This window comes from Atractosteus spatula, unplaced genomic scaffold (genome assembly GCF_055471065.1).
Source record: "Atractosteus spatula isolate fAtrSpa1 unplaced genomic scaffold, fAtrSpa1.hap1 Scaffold_21, whole genome shotgun sequence".
NCBI classification, from domain to species: Eukaryota; Metazoa; Chordata; class Actinopteri; order Semionotiformes; family Lepisosteidae; genus Atractosteus; species Atractosteus spatula.
In genome coordinates this window covers 328900-339101 of record NW_028296775.1, presented here as the reverse complement: position 1 = coordinate 339101, position 10202 = coordinate 328900, and the positions used below count along the sequence as shown (strand labels likewise).

General features: G+C 62.7%; 10 non-coding genes across 10 annotated transcripts; all 10 read left to right on the top strand.

Annotated features, from left to right (window-relative positions):
- The first annotated feature begins 730 nt into the window (after positions 1 to 730).
- LOC148808646 (U2 spliceosomal RNA) lies at positions 731 to 921 on the top strand. Its single transcript, XR_016088117.1, has one exon. It is a non-coding gene; the product is annotated as a U2 spliceosomal RNA (small nuclear RNA).
- A 787-nt stretch (positions 922 to 1708) lies between these two features.
- Positions 1709 to 1899, top strand: LOC148808645 (U2 spliceosomal RNA). Its single transcript, XR_016088116.1, has one exon. It is a non-coding gene; the product is annotated as a U2 spliceosomal RNA (small nuclear RNA).
- A 785-nt stretch (positions 1900 to 2684) lies between these two features.
- LOC148808644 (U2 spliceosomal RNA) lies at positions 2685 to 2875 on the top strand. The gene has a single exon (XR_016088115.1). It is a non-coding gene; the product is annotated as a U2 spliceosomal RNA (small nuclear RNA).
- A 785-nt stretch (positions 2876 to 3660) lies between these two features.
- On the top strand, positions 3661 to 3851 carry LOC148808643 (U2 spliceosomal RNA). Its single transcript, XR_016088114.1, has one exon. It is a non-coding gene; the product is annotated as a U2 spliceosomal RNA (small nuclear RNA).
- A 785-nt stretch (positions 3852 to 4636) lies between these two features.
- On the top strand, positions 4637 to 4827 carry LOC148808642 (U2 spliceosomal RNA). The gene has a single exon (XR_016088113.1). It is a non-coding gene; the product is annotated as a U2 spliceosomal RNA (small nuclear RNA).
- Positions 4828 to 5612: 785 nt separating this feature from the next.
- LOC148808641 (U2 spliceosomal RNA) lies at positions 5613 to 5803 on the top strand. The gene has a single exon (XR_016088112.1). It is a non-coding gene; the product is annotated as a U2 spliceosomal RNA (small nuclear RNA).
- A 785-nt stretch (positions 5804 to 6588) lies between these two features.
- On the top strand, positions 6589 to 6779 carry LOC148808640 (U2 spliceosomal RNA). Its single transcript, XR_016088110.1, has one exon. It is a non-coding gene; the product is annotated as a U2 spliceosomal RNA (small nuclear RNA).
- Positions 6780 to 7564: 785 nt separating this feature from the next.
- LOC148808639 (U2 spliceosomal RNA) lies at positions 7565 to 7755 on the top strand. The gene has a single exon (XR_016088109.1). It is a non-coding gene; the product is annotated as a U2 spliceosomal RNA (small nuclear RNA).
- Positions 7756 to 8540: 785 nt separating this feature from the next.
- Positions 8541 to 8731, top strand: LOC148808638 (U2 spliceosomal RNA). Its single transcript, XR_016088108.1, has one exon. It is a non-coding gene; the product is annotated as a U2 spliceosomal RNA (small nuclear RNA).
- Positions 8732 to 9516: 785 nt separating this feature from the next.
- Positions 9517 to 9707, top strand: LOC148808637 (U2 spliceosomal RNA). Its single transcript, XR_016088107.1, has one exon. It is a non-coding gene; the product is annotated as a U2 spliceosomal RNA (small nuclear RNA).
- Positions 9708 to 10202: the final 495 nt, after the last annotated feature.

Sequence of the window (10202 nt, the reverse complement as noted above, 5' to 3'; positions counted from 1 at the left end):
CTCCTTCCTCTCCGGTCTCGTCTCTCGTCCATCTGTGTGTCTCTGTGTCTCTCTCTCTCCCCCTCCCCGTTCCCGTGCTCCCTCCGTGCACTTTCCCGCGCCTCGACTCTCTCGGCAAGCAGGCCGGCCCCCTTTTCGGCTCCCGTGCGTTTTCCCTCCAAAAAACTTAGTTTTTTCCTCCTTTTTCCAGGGAGGCAGGCGTGGCTTGTGTGTGTGTGTGTGTGTGTGTGTGTGTGTGTGTGTGTGTGTGTGTGTGTGTCCCCGTCCTTGCAGGCGGGCCCCTTTCGACAGCCGGCCGTTTTCCCTCCAAAAAACTTAGTATATACACCTTTTCTTTCTTTTTTTCGGCAGGCAGGCAGGTGTGTGTGTGTCCCCGTCCCTCCCGAGAGAGCGCTGCCCCTTGCCTCTGCCCGCAGGTGCCGACGGTCCGCTTTCGCTTGCAGCTCACTCGGCACGGCTGCTGCTGGTGGGAGGGGCCTAAGCTAAGGAGGCCGGCCGGCTGGCGCCCCCCGCGGCTGCGGTCGTTGTCGGGCCGTTGACAGGAGATCAAAGAGCAGGGCCCCCGCCCGGGACTGGCGGGCAGGCAGGCGAGCAAGCAGGCAGGCAAGAGAGGGGGAGAGCGGAGTCCGGGCGGCCGGCAGCCGCGTGCGGACCGGGCTCCAGAGGCGTCGGCCTGCGCCGCTGCGCGCCAGCCGGACGCCCGCGCGCCCGCCCAAGGCCGGCGTCGGGCATCGCTTCTCGGCCTTTTGGCTAAGATCAAGTGTAGTATCTGTTCTTATCAGTTTAATATCTGATACGTCCCCCATCGGGGGACCACATATTAAACGGATTTTTGGAACAGGGAGCTGGATCAGGAGCTTGCTCCGTCCTCTCCACGCATCGGCCCGGTATTGCAGCGCCTCCGGGAACGGTGCACTACCTTCTCTCAGCGGTGAAAAGACAGACGTAGCTAGCAAGCAAGCGAGGTGGACCGGAGCTCCTTCCTCTCCGGTCTCGTCTCTCGTCCATCTGTGTGTCTCTGTGTCTCTCTCTCTCCCCCTCCCCGTTCCCGTGCTCCCTCCGTGCACTTTCCCGCGCCTCGACTCTCTCGGCAAGCAGGCCGGCCCCCTTTTCGGCTCCCGTGCGTTTTCCCTCCAAAAAACTTAGTTTTTTCCTCCTTTTTCCAGGGAGGCAGGCGTGGCTTGTGTGTGTGTGTGTGTGTGTGTGTGTGTGTGTGTGTGTGTGTGTGTGTGTGTGTCCCCGTCCTTGCAGGCGGGCCCCTTTCGACAGCCGGCCGTTTTCCCTCCAAAAAACTTAGTATATACACCTTTTCTTTCTTTTTTTCGGCAGGCAGGCAGGTGTGTGTGTGTCCCCGTCCCTCCCGAGAGAGCGCTGCCCCTTGCCTCTGCCCGCAGGTGCCGACGGTCCGCTTTCGCTTGCAGCTCACTCGGCACGGCTGCTGCTGGTGGGAGGGGCCTAAGCTAAGGAGGCCGGCCGGCTGGCGCCCCCCGCGGCTGCGGTCGTTGTCGGGCCGTTGACAGGAGATCAAAGAGCAGGGCCCCCGCCCGGGACTGGCGGGCAGGCAGGCGAGCAAGCAGGCAGGCAAGAGAGGGGGAGAGCGGAGTCCGGGCGGCCGGCAGCCGCGTGCGGACCGGGCTCCAGAGGCGTCGGCCTGCGCCGCTGCGCGCCAGCCGGACGCCCGCGCGCCCGCCCAAGGCCGGCGTCGGGCATCGCTTCTCGGCCTTTTGGCTAAGATCAAGTGTAGTATCTGTTCTTATCAGTTTAATATCTGATACGTCCCCCATCGGGGGACCACATATTAAACGGATTTTTGGAACAGGGAGCTGGATCAGGAGCTTGCTCCGTCCTCTCCACGCATCGGCCCGGTATTGCAGCGCCTCCGGGAACGGTGCACTACCTTCTCTCAGCGGTGAAAAGACAGACGTAGCTAGCAAGCAAGCGAGGTGGACCGGAGCTCCTTCCTCTCCGGTCTCGTCTCTCGTCCATCTGTGTGTCTCTGTGTCTCTCTCTCTCCCCCTCCCCGTTCCCGTGCTCCCTCCGTGCACTTTCCCGCGCCTCGACTCTCTCGGCAAGCAGGCCGGCCCCCTTTTCGGCTCCCGTGCGTTTTCCCTCCAAAAAACTTAGTTTTTTCCTCCTTTTTCCAGGGAGGCAGGCGTGGCTTGTGTGTGTGTGTGTGTGTGTGTGTGTGTGTGTGTGTGTGTGTGTGTGTGTGTCCCCGTCCTTGCAGGCGGGCCCCTTTCGACAGCCGGCCGTTTTCCCTCCAAAAAACTTAGTATATACACCTTTTCTTTCTTTTTTTCGGCAGGCAGGCAGGTGTGTGTGTGTCCCCGTCCCTCCCGAGAGAGCGCTGCCCCTTGCCTCTGCCCGCAGGTGCCGACGGTCCGCTTTCGCTTGCAGCTCACTCGGCACGGCTGCTGCTGGTGGGAGGGGCCTAAGCTAAGGAGGCCGGCCGGCTGGCGCCCCCCGCGGCTGCGGTCGTTGTCGGGCCGTTGACAGGAGATCAAAGAGCAGGGCCCCCGCCCGGGACTGGCGGGCAGGCAGGCGAGCAAGCAGGCAGGCAAGAGAGGGGGAGAGCGGAGTCCGGGCGGCCGGCAGCCGCGTGCGGACCGGGCTCCAGAGGCGTCGGCCTGCGCCGCTGCGCGCCAGCCGGACGCCCGCGCGCCCGCCCAAGGCCGGCGTCGGGCATCGCTTCTCGGCCTTTTGGCTAAGATCAAGTGTAGTATCTGTTCTTATCAGTTTAATATCTGATACGTCCCCCATCGGGGGACCACATATTAAACGGATTTTTGGAACAGGGAGCTGGATCAGGAGCTTGCTCCGTCCTCTCCACGCATCGGCCCGGTATTGCAGCGCCTCCGGGAACGGTGCACTACCTTCTCTCAGCGGTGAAAAGACAGACGTAGCTAGCAAGCAAGCGAGGTGGACCGGAGCTCCTTCCTCTCCGGTCTCGTCTCTCGTCCATCTGTGTGTCTCTGTGTCTCTCTCTCTCCCCCTCCCCGTTCCCGTGCTCCCTCCGTGCACTTTCCCGCGCCTCGACTCTCTCGGCAAGCAGGCCGGCCCCCTTTTCGGCTCCCGTGCGTTTTCCCTCCAAAAAACTTAGTTTTTTCCTCCTTTTTCCAGGGAGGCAGGCGTGGCTTGTGTGTGTGTGTGTGTGTGTGTGTGTGTGTGTGTGTGTGTGTGTGTGTGTGTCCCCGTCCTTGCAGGCGGGCCCCTTTCGACAGCCGGCCGTTTTCCCTCCAAAAAACTTAGTATATACACCTTTTCTTTCTTTTTTTCGGCAGGCAGGCAGGTGTGTGTGTGTCCCCGTCCCTCCCGAGAGAGCGCTGCCCCTTGCCTCTGCCCGCAGGTGCCGACGGTCCGCTTTCGCTTGCAGCTCACTCGGCACGGCTGCTGCTGGTGGGAGGGGCCTAAGCTAAGGAGGCCGGCCGGCTGGCGCCCCCCGCGGCTGCGGTCGTTGTCGGGCCGTTGACAGGAGATCAAAGAGCAGGGCCCCCGCCCGGGACTGGCGGGCAGGCAGGCGAGCAAGCAGGCAGGCAAGAGAGGGGGAGAGCGGAGTCCGGGCGGCCGGCAGCCGCGTGCGGACCGGGCTCCAGAGGCGTCGGCCTGCGCCGCTGCGCGCCAGCCGGACGCCCGCGCGCCCGCCCAAGGCCGGCGTCGGGCATCGCTTCTCGGCCTTTTGGCTAAGATCAAGTGTAGTATCTGTTCTTATCAGTTTAATATCTGATACGTCCCCCATCGGGGGACCACATATTAAACGGATTTTTGGAACAGGGAGCTGGATCAGGAGCTTGCTCCGTCCTCTCCACGCATCGGCCCGGTATTGCAGCGCCTCCGGGAACGGTGCACTACCTTCTCTCAGCGGTGAAAAGACAGACGTAGCTAGCAAGCAAGCGAGGTGGACCGGAGCTCCTTCCTCTCCGGTCTCGTCTCTCGTCCATCTGTGTGTCTCTGTGTCTCTCTCTCTCCCCCTCCCCGTTCCCGTGCTCCCTCCGTGCACTTTCCCGCGCCTCGACTCTCTCGGCAAGCAGGCCGGCCCCCTTTTCGGCTCCCGTGCGTTTTCCCTCCAAAAAACTTAGTTTTTTCCTCCTTTTTCCAGGGAGGCAGGCGTGGCGTGTGTGTGTGTGTGTGTGTGTGTGTGTGTGTGTGTGTGTGTGTGTGTGTGTGTCCCCGTCCTTGCAGGCGGGCCCCTTTCGACAGCCGGCCGTTTTCCCTCCAAAAAACTTAGTATATACACCTTTTCTTTCTTTTTTTCGGCAGGCAGGCAGGTGTGTGTGTGTCCCCGTCCCTCCCGAGAGAGCGCTGCCCCTTGCCTCTGCCCGCAGGTGCCGACGGTCCGCTTTCGCTTGCAGCTCACTCGGCACGGCTGCTGCTGGTGGGAGGGGCCTAAGCTAAGGAGGCCGGCCGGCTGGCGCCCCCCGCGGCTGCGGTCGTTGTCGGGCCGTTGACAGGAGATCAAAGAGCAGGGCCCCCGCCCGGGACTGGCGGGCAGGCAGGCGAGCAAGCAGGCAGGCAAGAGAGGGGGAGAGCGGAGTCCGGGCGGCCGGCAGCCGCGTGCGGACCGGGCTCCAGAGGCGTCGGCCTGCGCCGCTGCGCGCCAGCCGGACGCCCGCGCGCCCGCCCAAGGCCGGCGTCGGGCATCGCTTCTCGGCCTTTTGGCTAAGATCAAGTGTAGTATCTGTTCTTATCAGTTTAATATCTGATACGTCCCCCATCGGGGGACCACATATTAAACGGATTTTTGGAACAGGGAGCTGGATCAGGAGCTTGCTCCGTCCTCTCCACGCATCGGCCCGGTATTGCAGCGCCTCCGGGAACGGTGCACTACCTTCTCTCAGCGGTGAAAAGACAGACGTAGCTAGCAAGCAAGCGAGGTGGACCGGAGCTCCTTCCTCTCCGGTCTCGTCTCTCGTCCATCTGTGTGTCTCTGTGTCTCTCTCTCTCCCCCTCCCCGTTCCCGTGCTCCCTCCGTGCACTTTCCCGCGCCTCGACTCTCTCGGCAAGCAGGCCGGCCCCCTTTTCGGCTCCCGTGCGTTTTCCCTCCAAAAAACTTAGTTTTTTCCTCCTTTTTCCAGGGAGGCAGGCGTGGCTTGTGTGTGTGTGTGTGTGTGTGTGTGTGTGTGTGTGTGTGTGTGTGTGTGTGTCCCCGTCCTTGCAGGCGGGCCCCTTTCGACAGCCGGCCGTTTTCCCTCCAAAAAACTTAGTATATACACCTTTTCTTTCTTTTTTTCGGCAGGCAGGCAGGTGTGTGTGTGTCCCCGTCCCTCCCGAGAGAGCGCTGCCCCTTGCCTCTGCCCGCAGGTGCCGACGGTCCGCTTTCGCTTGCAGCTCACTCGGCACGGCTGCTGCTGGTGGGAGGGGCCTAAGCTAAGGAGGCCGGCCGGCTGGCGCCCCCCGCGGCTGCGGTCGTTGTCGGGCCGTTGACAGGAGATCAAAGAGCAGGGCCCCCGCCCGGGACTGGCGGGCAGGCAGGCGAGCAAGCAGGCAGGCAAGAGAGGGGGAGAGCGGAGTCCGGGCGGCCGGCAGCCGCGTGCGGACCGGGCTCCAGAGGCGTCGGCCTGCGCCGCTGCGCGCCAGCCGGACGCCCGCGCGCCCGCCCAAGGCCGGCGTCGGGCATCGCTTCTCGGCCTTTTGGCTAAGATCAAGTGTAGTATCTGTTCTTATCAGTTTAATATCTGATACGTCCCCCATCGGGGGACCACATATTAAACGGATTTTTGGAACAGGGAGCTGGATCAGGAGCTTGCTCCGTCCTCTCCACGCATCGGCCCGGTATTGCAGCGCCTCCGGGAACGGTGCACTACCTTCTCTCAGCGGTGAAAAGACAGACGTAGCTAGCAAGCAAGCGAGGTGGACCGGAGCTCCTTCCTCTCCGGTCTCGTCTCTCGTCCATCTGTGTGTCTCTGTGTCTCTCTCTCTCCCCCTCCCCGTTCCCGTGCTCCCTCCGTGCACTTTCCCGCGCCTCGACTCTCTCGGCAAGCAGGCCGGCCCCCTTTTCGGCTCCCGTGCGTTTTCCCTCCAAAAAACTTAGTTTTTTCCTCCTTTTTCCAGGGAGGCAGGCGTGGCTTGTGTGTGTGTGTGTGTGTGTGTGTGTGTGTGTGTGTGTGTGTGTGTGTGTGTCCCCGTCCTTGCAGGCGGGCCCCTTTCGACAGCCGGCCGTTTTCCCTCCAAAAAACTTAGTATATACACCTTTTCTTTCTTTTTTTCGGCAGGCAGGCAGGTGTGTGTGTGTCCCCGTCCCTCCCGAGAGAGCGCTGCCCCTTGCCTCTGCCCGCAGGTGCCGACGGTCCGCTTTCGCTTGCAGCTCACTCGGCACGGCTGCTGCTGGTGGGAGGGGCCTAAGCTAAGGAGGCCGGCCGGCTGGCGCCCCCCGCGGCTGCGGTCGTTGTCGGGCCGTTGACAGGAGATCAAAGAGCAGGGCCCCCGCCCGGGACTGGCGGGCAGGCAGGCGAGCAAGCAGGCAGGCAAGAGAGGGGGAGAGCGGAGTCCGGGCGGCCGGCAGCCGCGTGCGGACCGGGCTCCAGAGGCGTCGGCCTGCGCCGCTGCGCGCCAGCCGGACGCCCGCGCGCCCGCCCAAGGCCGGCGTCGGGCATCGCTTCTCGGCCTTTTGGCTAAGATCAAGTGTAGTATCTGTTCTTATCAGTTTAATATCTGATACGTCCCCCATCGGGGGACCACATATTAAACGGATTTTTGGAACAGGGAGCTGGATCAGGAGCTTGCTCCGTCCTCTCCACGCATCGGCCCGGTATTGCAGCGCCTCCGGGAACGGTGCACTACCTTCTCTCAGCGGTGAAAAGACAGACGTAGCTAGCAAGCAAGCGAGGTGGACCGGAGCTCCTTCCTCTCCGGTCTCGTCTCTCGTCCATCTGTGTGTCTCTGTGTCTCTCTCTCTCCCCCTCCCCGTTCCCGTGCTCCCTCCGTGCACTTTCCCGCGCCTCGACTCTCTCGGCAAGCAGGCCGGCCCCCTTTTCGGCTCCCGTGCGTTTTCCCTCCAAAAAACTTAGTTTTTTCCTCCTTTTTCCAGGGAGGCAGGCGTGGCTTGTGTGTGTGTGTGTGTGTGTGTGTGTGTGTGTGTGTGTGTGTGTGTGTGTGTCCCCGTCCTTGCAGGCGGGCCCCTTTCGACAGCCGGCCGTTTTCCCTCCAAAAAACTTAGTATATACACCTTTTCTTTCTTTTTTTCGGCAGGCAGGCAGGTGTGTGTGTGTCCCCGTCCCTCCCGAGAGAGCGCTGCCCCTTGCCTCTGCCCGCAGGTGCCGACGGTCCGCTTTCGCTTGCAGCTCACTCGGCACGGCTGCTGCTGGTGGGAGGGGCCTAAGCTAAGGAGGCCGGCCGGCTGGCGCCCCCCGCGGCTGCGGTCGTTGTCGGGCCGTTGACAGGAGATCAAAGAGCAGGGCCCCCGCCCGGGACTGGCGGGCAGGCAGGCGAGCAAGCAGGCAGGCAAGAGAGGGGGAGAGCGGAGTCCGGGCGGCCGGCAGCCGCGTGCGGACCGGGCTCCAGAGGCGTCGGCCTGCGCCGCTGCGCGCCAGCCGGACGCCCGCGCGCCCGCCCAAGGCCGGCGTCGGGCATCGCTTCTCGGCCTTTTGGCTAAGATCAAGTGTAGTATCTGTTCTTATCAGTTTAATATCTGATACGTCCCCCATCGGGGGACCACATATTAAACGGATTTTTGGAACAGGGAGCTGGATCAGGAGCTTGCTCCGTCCTCTCCACGCATCGGCCCGGTATTGCAGCGCCTCCGGGAACGGTGCACTACCTTCTCTCAGCGGTGAAAAGACAGACGTAGCTAGCAAGCAAGCGAGGTGGACCGGAGCTCCTTCCTCTCCGGTCTCGTCTCTCGTCCATCTGTGTGTCTCTGTGTCTCTCTCTCTCCCCCTCCCCGTTCCCGTGCTCCCTCCGTGCACTTTCCCGCGCCTCGACTCTCTCGGCAAGCAGGCCGGCCCCCTTTTCGGCTCCCGTGCGTTTTCCCTCCAAAAAACTTAGTTTTTTCCTCCTTTTTCCAGGGAGGCAGGCGTGGCTTGTGTGTGTGTGTGTGTGTGTGTGTGTGTGTGTGTGTGTGTGTGTGTGTGTGTCCCCGTCCTTGCAGGCGGGCCCCTTTCGACAGCCGGCCGTTTTCCCTCCAAAAAACTTAGTATATACACCTTTTCTTTCTTTTTTTCGGCAGGCAGGCAGGTGTGTGTGTGTCCCCGTCCCTCCCGAGAGAGCGCTGCCCCTTGCCTCTGCCCGCAGGTGCCGACGGTCCGCTTTCGCTTGCAGCTCACTCGGCACGGCTGCTGCTGGTGGGAGGGGCCTAAGCTAAGGAGGCCGGCCGGCTGGCGCCCCCCGCGGCTGCGGTCGTTGTCGGGCCGTTGACAGGAGATCAAAGAGCAGGGCCCCCGCCCGGGACTGGCGGGCAGGCAGGCGAGCAAGCAGGCAGGCAAGAGAGGGGGAGAGCGGAGTCCGGGCGGCCGGCAGCCGCGTGCGGACCGGGCTCCAGAGGCGTCGGCCTGCGCCGCTGCGCGCCAGCCGGACGCCCGCGCGCCCGCCCAAGGCCGGCGTCGGGCATCGCTTCTCGGCCTTTTGGCTAAGATCAAGTGTAGTATCTGTTCTTATCAGTTTAATATCTGATACGTCCCCCATCGGGGGACCACATATTAAACGGATTTTTGGAACAGGGAGCTGGATCAGGAGCTTGCTCCGTCCTCTCCACGCATCGGCCCGGTATTGCAGCGCCTCCGGGAACGGTGCACTACCTTCTCTCAGCGGTGAAAAGACAGACGTAGCTAGCAAGCAAGCGAGGTGGACCGGAGCTCCTTCCTCTCCGGTCTCGTCTCTCGTCCATCTGTGTGTCTCTGTGTCTCTCTCTCTCCCCCTCCCCGTTCCCGTGCTCCCTCCGTGCACTTTCCCGCGCCTCGACTCTCTCGGCAAGCAGGCCGGCCCCCTTTTCGGCTCCCGTGCGTTTTCCCTCCAAAAAACTTAGTTTTTTCCTCCTTTTTCCAGGGAGGCAGGCGTGGCTTGTGTGTGTGTGTGTGTGTGTGTGTGTGTGTGTGTGTGTGTGTGTGTGTGTGTCCCCGTCCTTGCAGGCGGGCCCCTTTCGACAGCCGGCCGTTTTCCCTCCAAAAAACTTAGTATATACACCTTTTCTTTCTTTTTTTCGGCAGGCAGGCAGGTGTGTGTGTGTCCCCGTCCCTCCCGAGAGAGCGCTGCCCCTTGCCTCTGCCCGCAGGTGCCGACGGTCCGCTTTCGCTTGCAGCTCACTCGGCACGGCTGCTGCTGGTGGGAGGGGCCTAAGCTAAGGAGGCCGGCCGGCTGGCGCCCCCCGCGGCTGCGGTCGTTGTCGGGCCGTTGACAGGAGATCAAAGAGCAGGGCCCCCGCCCGGGACTGGCGGGCAGGCAGGCGAGCAAGCAGGCAGGCAAGAGAGGGGGAGAGCGGAGTCCGGGCGGCCGGCAGCCGCGTGCGGACCGGGCTCCAGAGGCGTCGGCCTGCGCCGCTGCGCGCCAGCCGGACGCCCGCGCGCCCGCCCAAGGCCGGCGTCGGGCATCGCTTCTCGGCCTTTTGGCTAAGATCAAGTGTAGTATCTGTTCTTATCAGTTTAATATCTGATACGTCCCCCATCGGGGGACCACATATTAAACGGATTTTTGGAACAGGGAGCTGGATCAGGAGCTTGCTCCGTCCTCTCCACGCATCGGCCCGGTATTGCAGCGCCTCCGGGAACGGTGCACTACCTTCTCTCAGCGGTGAAAAGACAGACGTAGCTAGCAAGCAAGCGAGGTGGACCGGAGCTCCTTCCTCTCCGGTCTCGTCTCTCGTCCATCTGTGTGTCTCTGTGTCTCTCTCTCTCCCCCTCCCCGTTCCCGTGCTCCCTCCGTGCACTTTCCCGCGCCTCGACTCTCTCGGCAAGCAGGCCGGCCCCCTTTTCGGCTCCCGTGCGTTTTCCCTCCAAAAAACTTAGTTTTTTCCTCCTTTTTCCAGGGAGGCAGGCGTGGCGTGTGTGTGTGTGTGTGTGTGTGTGTGTGTGTGTGTGTGTGTGTGTGTGTGTCCCCGTCCTTGCAGGCGGGCCCCTTTCGACAGCCGGCCGTTTTCCCTCCAAAAAACTTAGTATATACACCTTTTCTTTCTTTTTTTCGGCAGGCAGGCAGGTGTGTGTGTGTCCCCGTCCCTCCCGAGAGAGCGCTGCCCCTTGCCTCTGCCCGCAGGTGCCGACGGTCCGCTTTCGCTTGCA